At 38.8% G+C, this 10665-nt stretch overlaps 1 pseudogene; it reads right to left on the bottom strand.

Moving 5' to 3' along the window:
• Positions 1 to 1275: 1275 nt before the first annotated feature.
• Positions 1276 to 1779, bottom strand: CR40100 (annotated as a pseudogene).
• Positions 1780 to 10665: the final 8886 nt, after the last annotated feature.

The raw sequence follows: 10665 nt of genomic DNA, 5'->3' as shown, positions 1-10665 counted from the left end.
GTATGTAGGCATGTGCTTAAGTCTTAGGGACTTATGGATATGTCACTCCCCCAACCTTTAAATTTGGCCTGTCCTCAGGTCGTTAAATTTGGGCATAAGGTAATATTGTTTCCTTGTCGAATATTTTCATTGACATTATTTTCAAGGTGCGTGTGTTCTTTTTGCTTACGTTATTTGACAATAATTTTCTTAGGTATATTTTTAATATTATTTGCTACATACAGAGTCCAACTAATTATAAGTATGACAAAAGTTGTAATGCAGTTGGAAAAAGTTATAGTGTTTTAAATGGGATTCTATCATTTCTCTCGTTTGTAAGTGATTTATTGGTTCTAAACGTGTGACATTGTTGGTGATATAAATTGTTTGTGTAGTCTGCTAGATTATTAGAAATTAGGAATTCATTTATTTGCATGGTAAATTTTTTAATTTTAATGATGTTGTTTCCTGATATTAATATTTTATTGTTTGTACAGTCTTGGTTAACAGCTGTTTCAGGAATATTCCTTGTCAAAAGTATATTTGGTTCTATACAACTTATTTGGTAGTTTTTATGGGTTTTAATATATTTGTACTGAGTTTGCTCTTGTTTGATGATTCCAATAATACATTTGTCGAATACTACCCTATTGGTATCTTTATGGAATACTTGGTTATCAAATATGTAGAACTTATCGAATATTTGCTCGGTTAGAATATAATTATGTTCACCTGGGTACGAAACAATTTGATATATTGGAACTTTAGTGACTTCGCTAGGAATATGGGAAATAATCCAAAATTTCGTTTGTGTCTGTTTTAAGCCAAGTTGACGTTTTTATCTTTAGCCTTTTTTCCGAATTTACGCGTTTTAAATAATCGTGATTTAGTAACTATGGATTGAAGACTCCTAGTCTAGGTAATCGCATACCCAATTCTATGTCTTCTATGTATTCTGTAAATTGCTGTAGGTTGAATATGAGTACTGCAATTTGTTGGTGTTCTTCTTTTTCTACTTTGAGCTTATTAATTATATCTATACCACTATTGATTACATCTATAATCGTGTTTAGGTCATGAGTTTTTACAGAGCTTTCTGACATGTTGTTTATTCATTCTTCTAACTCTTCTCTGTCGTCATCATTTACCAAAAAAGTATTTGTATGCTTTTCCTACTACGTTTAAAAGACCTCTTTTGCTTCGACTAATAATTCATAACCCATTTATTTCTCGTTTTTATTTGTCGACTAAATATTATATTTGTGGTACATTGGGATAGTTGTTTGCTTCAGTTACTCGATTGGCGGGCAGCGAGGCATCTAAAAGATATTTAACTAAGTAAAAGACGCAGTACTTAATATTTTCTGATCCCCACCTATTTTCTTGGGATATGGTAAGTTCAGGTTTTCCATGATTTTGACAAACTCTTCAATATCCTTAGTCAGTCTGGGGTTATACCGCTTCTCCTCCCACACACTGCTTTCCATTTGACCTCTGGAAATGACCGCCATCAGATTTATATCACATAGCATTCCAGATCCCACTCACTTATAGTCGTGCGCCGGATATATGCGGAAGTTTTCCGGGAGTGTGAAGATCTTGCTGTGCACATTCTCGTAGAGATTACGTGGGCACCCTTCCTGGAATGCCAGATCCTCGAATCTCAAATACTTGACCAATTGGGCACCTCGTTTCGCCTGCTTCTAAACAGGATCAATGATAACGGCCTGCCCATTCTTCAGATCGGCCAGAAGGTAGCTAAAGGTGCTGCTTTCTCCACCAAAAAGCTGAATGAATGAATGTGCACTTTCTCATTCTTAGTTAATCACTATCGAACACTTTTCGAATATGAGCATTGTCTTTGTTATGCTTAAATAATGGTATTCATAGCTGGTTGGAATCTCCATTGTTCCTGTTTGGAATATAAGATATCCGTTCTTCGCGCTTATTGGATTTACTTCTATATCGTTGCACTTGACCATGGTGATAAGTGATAATATGCAACTAAGCATTATTAGAAGTATGTTGTGTACTTTGTGCTTCTTTGGCTAGTCTGGAATTATCATATTTGCTCTTATTAAATTTTCTGTTTCTTAAATTATATAGTGAAGGATTTTCCTCCCGCGGTTTGTTTCTTCAAAATGTTTATTGTCTACTTGCTCAATCCTTCCTGTCCTTTTAAATGGATTGGTGATTTTACTTTTACAAGTGGGCTGTCTATATTTTGTATCAACTTCAAAATCGTGCCTATTCTTATTGAGGTATTCTATCTTATCGATTTTATTTTGTTGTACGTTAAAGTCTGGGCTGCCTGCATATATGAAAATGTCTGCTAGGTACTATTATGTTTAGTTTTATGATTATATACGTACAGGATACGTATAACACGTGTTTTTCCCTTGTGTTTAATATTCCTGGTGTTGTTTCATATGTCAATTTCGTGTTTCGATGTTCTGTTTTTGCTAGATTACAAATTTCACATTCATTGATAATGTTTTGAATATGCTTTTGACTATCAGGATAGTAATATTCTTCTTTAAATAAATTGATTGTTTTTTCTATACACGGATGTAAAAGTTCCTTATGTTTCTTTAAGATTAAATCTTTGAATTCTGCATAAGTTAGTATATAAATTAACTTTGTGGTACATTTCAACAGTTTTGCGAAATTGTTAGGGCGTATAATTTCGGTAAATGCCTGTTGGAAGATCAAAAAATCTTCGTCATTGGGGAAATAAATTGCACTTTTTTTGGTACACACATATTCCTTAATGAGGTTTTTGGCGAGTTCAGGTGTAATTTCTTTATAGACTATTTTAATCTTTAATTTTTGAAAGAAATCTCTTACACTTGTATCGTTATCGCCTTTTTTTGTCTAGAGAAGAAATTAATCTTTCTGTTATAGATATGTAATTTAGATTGTCTTCACTGGCACTGTGTATAGTTGCGTCTGCGCTGTTTGCGACCTCGCCAACCATAACTTTTTCTATCTTTGTGCGGGAAAGAGCATCCGTGACATGATTTTTGTAATCTTCCTGGAAGATATTTGATTTTGCAATCAAATTCATTGAGTTTTATTTTCCATCTTTGCAATTTCATGTTTGGTTCTTAGATGTTGTTGAGCCATACCAGTGGCTTGTGATCACTTAATATTTCAAATGGCCTGCCGAATAGGTATGACCTGAAATATTTTGTAGCCCAAACTATAGCTAACAATTCTTTTTCAATTGTAGCATAATGGATTTCTTGTTCGTTTAGCGTTCTATTGGCATAACAAACCAGCTTGTGATTCTGTGATAGCACTGCATCAATAGCTAAATTACTAGCGTCAGTTGTTAGAGAAAACGGCTTTGAAAAATCGGGGTAGATTAATATCGGATCTGAAGTTATCAAAACCTTTAGTCTTTCAAATGATTCGATGAAGTCTTTACATTTGACATCTATTACAGCACCTTTCTTTTGTTTGAAGGTCATGGGTTTAACTATCTTGGCAAAGTTTGGAATGATCTTGCGATAGAACGTAAATAATCCCAAAAATGATTTTATCTGTTTAGGTGTCTTAGGTAACGGAAAATTTGTGATTGCATTAGTTTTGTTTGGGTTTGGTTTAATGCCATTTGTTGTGACAATATGTTCCAGAAATTCAGTTTCTTTTTTCATGAATTCACATTTGGGTAGCTGCAACTTCAAGTTGACGTCTCTTAGTTTCTCAAAGACTTTCTTTAGAGATAAAATATGTTCCTCCAATGAAGTGGAGTAAACAGTAATATCGTCCAAATAGACTAAACAATCTTTGTAGATCAAATCTTCCAAAAGATTATTCATACATCTCTGAAAAGTAACTGGAGCATTTTTTAGGCCAAAAGCATACGGGTATATTCATAATACCCATGCCTAGTTGAAAGCGCAGTTTTTGCAATAGAATTTTCGTCCATCTGGATTTGGTTAAAACCCTTAGCTAGATCCTGGATCCTAGTTGTAAAGTATTGGCATCTACCTAATTTGTCAAATATCTCATCCATTTGAGGAATGGGAAATTTGTCATTAACAGTAATCTCGTTGAGATTCCTGTAATCAACTACCAACCTGAATTTTTGTTTCCCAGAGACGCCTCTGACGCCCCTTCTTGGGGACCACTCAAATAGGAAAACAATAAGGGGACTTCGATTTGCGAACAATCCCTTGTTCTATCATTTCTTTGATTTGTTTGTTGACTTCTTGGTCAACACTTTGGGGTTACTTATAGGGTTTACGGTATACTGGATCCTCATGCTGAGTCTGGATGACATGTTTAATAGCACTCATGAAGATCACATTTTCGCCTTCCTTCTACTGAACGTCTCTATATTCGTATAGAACCTTCTTTAAACATTCATTTTCTTCTACATTTAGATGCTCGAGTCTATACTTGTTGCATTCGCAAAACTCATTGTTGATCGCGAAGTTGACAATATCGTTATCAACGGACATAGGATCATGTTAGGATGATCAACAACATAGGATGTGTTACATCATTGTCCACTTTAACTTTTGAATTGCGGCATTTTGGTAATGTGGTCTCCTTCTTCTGTTGTTGATGTTTTGGTTTAAAAGAGCTTAGGTGCGGTCTTAACCTTTTGCATCTTTGGATTGATTTCGTCCACTGGAGCAGAATCATTCTTGTGCTATGGGTCGAGGCATTTAGATGCGGTCTCGAACTTTTTATCTCTATTCAAAAACCTAAAACTTAACTTAAAACTCAACCTAGAGTTACCATCTCGTTATCATAATCTATTTTTGCTTTCGTATCCTCTAGATACTTTCGACCAAACAGGAAATCATAATTGTCAGAAAATTTGCTTCCGACAATTACGATTTTTATGATCTCTTTAATTTGATTGGCCCTTTAATGGTATAAATTATGTTTTACGTGTATTTCCTGGGTATTCCCACGCCGCAGTCCAACGGGAAGGGGTGATGACGTCATTCCGACTTGGCCCGCCTCTCGATCAGGGAGGGGAGCGGAGATCTTCTCTACTTGTGGTTGGTATAAGTTTAAGACTATGTTGTGAGAACCTTCTCCGTTATTGACTGCCCTTAAGGCTAGTCAACCAATATTAAAAATGCAGCTTTCGCTGGAGTAGAATTCTTGAGCGAGTGCTCTTTATTATAATTGAAATAAAACTGAACTTATTCTATTTTACCAAAGCTGATCGCGGCCGGAAAGCCGACCGCTCGTTCAGCAAAGTGCTGACACTAGCAGGAATAGCATATCTCCCCATACTGGGAAGACCAATGGGAACCAGGCACGGCCCCTACAGACGTTCATGTTGAATCTGCATATAAGATGTTAGGGTAACAACCCCGGAACTTATATCGACATAAGTTTAAACATTAACAGTGTTAACTACTCCCCCCTTAGAAATATGACCGTCCTCGGTCATCTGGAACTTGTCGACGACCTGTTGTATTTCCCTAGCATCTCGTCTCCTCCTCGGTACCAAGATGAGCAGGATAGAGCAGCTAATGAAGACGCTGATTCCCACGCCGACCGCAAACCAAATGTCAGTAGTTCCGGCCGATTTCACTTCCTCCTTAAGGCCTTGGATAACCTCCAAGTTTTCGTTGTAAATCCTTTGGAGATGTGGTATGCTCAGCTTGGGATCGTGGCCGATTATATTAAGCAACGGGGATGCAGCCAGACCCTGTGTTTTCTTTATGGCTTCACGTTGGTTGACGTATTTGGTGCCGTTGATGAAAGCCACTCGCTCGAACATAATTAGATGTGAGCCGTTTTTTCTGATTCGGGGCCATCGTCAGTGCTGAACTTAGCTTGATTATTATTACGCCGTCGTCTACCAGTGTGATGGGGCTTTAATGGCTGGGCTGCGTTTTGCATAGTGCAGTGCTCCCCGCATGCAGGCCTCGAGCGCAGGTATCGTGGGTAGCCAGCTTACAGTACGGTGCGTAAGTTGTTATTACGCAATCGGTGACTGCCAGGACGTCGTTGTTGCACTCCGTTACTATGTTGTCCGTTAGTTACAGAATGATACAGGGAAAATTGTGACCTTTTTACAAGTGGCTTTAATGTTAGGGTATGAAATTATCACATGGATAATACTATCGGACTGAAGGACTTTAATGTTAGATGCCTATATTAGGCTTATTACGGGGACATCTGTGGGGTGATCAATTAATACAGACTTAAAATCATTATGGTTAAGAATGGCCGGGTTTATAATACTATTACTTTTCACTATTACTTTCAGTACTGTGCCTAGGAAGTTTAGACTTCTGGCAATCCTATGATGCACTTACAATACGGACAACAAACTTTTAAGATATTCGGTATCGACGTCTAACAATTTTTGCATATGCGACTCTGGGAAAAGTTTTGACAACCTACTAGTCTCTTCTATGATAATTTCGAACTCGGACAAGTTACTAGAGTGCCTAAGCCAGTTTCACTGCTCCCACACCAATGCAACACCATCTGGTAGGGGGATATAGTGTGCATGAGAGTAATTCGTAACTCTAGCGTTAACTATAGCTAACGTAATTAATATTATTCCGGCAATCCTGTAAGAAAGCGGAAGATTAAATTAAATGTGCATGTTATAAGGATATGCTAAAAATACAAAGTGCATGAATAAGGGAATAAAAATTGTGCGAGATGTAGATTTGAGAGGGATTTTTATCTAAGGTTGTCCTTATGGACCACCCTCCCTCTAATAAGGACAGACGTTCCCACATCTGCTTCTACACGTTCTTCTGTGTAGAGTGCGGTTAGCTTATTCCCTAACCTTTTGTTCTTTTTGAGGTAGACCTTTTCACCTACCTCAAAAATTCGGTTTTGCCTAGTAGGGTTACACCTATCTAGGTAAGCCTTTTGTGATACAGGTATTTATTGCCAGTCTCTGAGCGTCGTGTGCAGAATGTAACGCATATTTGGGTTGTAAGTTTGTGACTGAGTGTAACGTTTTGTTATACTCTAGCGTGGCTCTCATGATGAGTTCGACGGTGTCGTTAACTTTTTTGTAAATTTTAGTGCACCTAGCTATCTCCGTAAATGTGCTGTGGAATCGTTCCACTTGCCCATTGGAGCTGCTGTGTAAAGGGGTTGCATTAACGATGTCAATGTCATACTGGTTTTTCAACAACGAAATTATTGTCTCCGAATTAAAGGATGCCTCGTTATCGCAGTATATTGATTTTGTGTTTGGAAAAAATGCACCAATTGTAGTATGGGGCTGCGTACGTCAATAATGGCCCTAGAGGTTAATGGCTGTACTATGAGAACTTATCCACACAGGTTAAGAATAACTTTTTATCCGTGGAGTTGATGTCCATTTGCAGCATTTCGCCCGCATATGAGGGAATTGGGGTGACACCCAATTCTTGTTTCTTGGGTTGCCTGTTGTACTTAGCCTTGGTGCATGACTTGCACTTTATAACCACCTCGCTGGCGAGTTTTCCCATGTTTCGAAAATAGTATTCCTGAAGGACTTGCTTAACATTTTCCTGGGCTGCCCAATGGGCGCGGTTGTGCTTGATTGTGATAATTTCCCTATGCTCATTAGCATCAGTGATATCATTTATTTACGTTTACAGCTTCTTTAATCGATCCTAGCAGCGAGTCTTTATTATCAAAGTTGATAATGTGTCGGTTTTTGTTTCCAAAAACAATAAAATGTTGCCATGAGTGCTGGAGTGCCTCCTCCAGAATTATTTGATTCCTGTAGCAATTTAAAGGTTTATCGGTGGTTTCATTTTCCAAGGCATTGACTTTTTGACGGGACAAGGCGTCGGCCACAAAATTTTTTCATCGTTTTATTTTGGGGTTTTCTTCTCGCTCGGACACGGCGAAGGTGAGCGGCTGGTGGTCCGTAAAAATCAAGATTTCTCTGGTAATTTCTAGGTAATTTTGCAATTTCCCAATAGCTCATACGCTTGTTGCGTAGTTTACCTCGCAGTCTTTTAATGTGCGAGATATCATTGTGATTGGTCTGCCCTTTTGGGATAGTACCGCACCAATACCGCTTGCTGAGGCATCGGTGGTCAAATCAAAAGGAAGTTTAAAGTCTGGGTATGTCAGTATTACATCTTCAGATGACAGAATATCTCGCAGGCGCTCAAACGCTCTGCGTTGGGTATCCATTCTCTCCCTTAAGTATGGAAGTAAGTGGTCTAGCTATAGAAGCGAAGTCTTTGACAAAACTTCTGTAGTAACTAGCCAATCCAAGAAAAGATCTGAGGCTGAACAAAGTTTTTGGTTCAGTGTACTCTTGTATGGTTTTTACCTTTTCCGGATTTGTTTTGGCTCCGTTTGATGTGACAATAAAACCTAAAAATTCAACACTTTCTTGAAGAATTTGATTTTTTCTGGGGCCACTCTCATGTTGGCCTGACACAGGCATATAAGAACTGTATCAATGTGCGTGGTCCGCAGCATTTTCGGAGAAAATTATTGCATCATATAGACGTAACAAGTTTTCCCGATTTGTTCGCGAAGCACTTCGTCAATTGCCCTTTGGAAGATGCTTCCGGCATTCTTTAGTCCGAAGGGTAGACGGCAAAATTCGTACTTTCCTGCGTTTATGGAGAAAGCTTTTTTTTCGCGGTCTTTCTCAGCCAGATAGATCTGGTGGTATCCCGATTTAAAGTCTAGGGTAGCAAAAAACTTTGCCTTTTCTAAGTTCGCTAGAATCATAGGAATACTTGGCATAGGGTACCGATCGGCAATAGTTCGTACATTCAGTTTCGAAACTTTTCCTTTTATGGATCATTTTTTTAAACTCAGCTTTTACTAAACTTGGGACTTCCACGTCATCGATATTTGTGAAGTTCACAGTGGTCGCATTCGTGGTATTTTTACTTTTCAGATACATTTCCATACCTGATTGCGCTGTTGGGTAGATCTAATGCCGCCTCGGGTCTTTATATAATTTTTTGCCGCTCCAGTATCTATGAGAATTTTTAAGACTCTCCCCGCCAGCCAGCCATTAAGAGCGGCTGCAGCCGCGTTTTTATGATCATCCTCTTCCTCCGCTTTGGCGGCTTGTTCAACCTTAAAAACCCTCTGGCGCCTTTGGCCAGAATTTCTCTCAGAAAAGTTTGGTCTTTTAGGGACATGTATATTACTTCCTTGCCTAAAGTTCGTGGGATGTCGACGTTTTGAAGATGATTGATCTATGTATAGATCAGGGGCCCAGTCATTATGTTTGCGACATGAACCGGTATTTTGATTCTTGTTTGGCTTTTTGAAATAATGGGGGTTTTTTCTGGGCCGCGTTCGGCACCAAAATTTTTGCCTTGTTTTTTAGGCGCACGGTGTTGGCTCTTGTGGAAATCAGTATTCTGATTTCCTTGCTCCACCGCCTTGGCGTATGTAGCCGCGAACATACTTTGTTCGATACTGGCCTCTACCTCTCTTGCTAATGCCAAAGCTGCTGGCAGGTTATAGGGCTGTGCTGGAAACACAACAGCCCTTAGGGATTTTTTTAGACCTGTAATAAATACATTTAGGGCATCATCCCTAACCTCTGTGTTAAGCAATGTGGTTCTTTCGTCGTCATGTCATGATTTTGTTAGTAACGAGGGTCAATTTTCGTTCGACCTCGTCTTAGTACTGCATTAGGGTTAGCTCGCCCTGACGGACAGACTCAAGACCCTGTCGTAATAGGCGCAAGGATGTTTTGTCTGCATAGGAGCAGTCTAGTCTAGCCAAAATGGCGTGAAAATTTAGCACTGTGTTAAGTGAAACTAGTAGTGCGCGCGCTGGGCCTTTAATTTTGTTTATAATAATTGTAACGGCTTGGTAATGTCCGCTACTGTCTGGATAATCTTTGAATAATTCAAAAGCATCGGTGGCCGATTGCCTCCATGCCACGTATTCATCCTGCATACCAGTAAATTCTGGAATTGACCTCACAATGTGTAAAGGTGTATCACACGGTGTTGCTCCCGGTTTTACAGCTACCCTCTGGTAGCTTTCTACCTCTGGCGCTTCTACACGCAAATTTTTTAATTGTTGATTAACTAAATTGATTTGCCCCGCAAACTCGGCTTTAAGCCTTTGTTCTTGATTAGACAAAGCCGCCTGAATTATTGTGTATGTGTTATTTTTTGTCAGTGCTACTGGATTTCTGAGGGTCTCTCGGACGAACTCCTCTTCACTATCACTTTCCCATTCGCGTTTAGTTTCCGTATACGGGCCTGGGAAACTCATAAGGCCACTAACTGGTTAACACTAAACACAAGTATAGAGCGGCCGAATATTTTAATTCGACAGAAATTAATTTGACTGTGGTATATTTATATTATTAACCGAGTGCTTGGCGTCTGAAATATTTATTTAGAGACGGCTGATATTAATTTGCCTTTATTTGTGAGTCACATTTACAATCATACTTCATTTGAATTTTATATGTTAAAATTTTTGTAGGGGTTTTTTGTATTTATTTTTTCCCTGTTTAATTAAAGCTGTATTAACTTTGATCAGCCCACTTACATTCTTGGGGCTCGTGAATTCTTATTTAGTTGGGTGCCAATTATGTTTTACGTGTATTTCCTGAGTTGTCCCACGCCGCAGTCCAACGGGAAGGGGTGATGACGTCAGTCCGACTTGGCCGGCCTCTCGATCAGGGAGGGGAGCTCAGATCTTCGTTGTTTCGTTGCTTGCAGCTTGGTATAAGTTTAGTATATGATG

The sequence above is a fragment of the Drosophila melanogaster genome, chromosome 2R, assembly GCF_000001215.4.
Source record: "Drosophila melanogaster chromosome 2R".
NCBI lineage: Eukaryota > Metazoa > Arthropoda > Insecta > Diptera > Drosophilidae > Drosophila > Drosophila melanogaster.
This window is presented reverse-complemented; position numbering and strand designations above follow the sequence as displayed.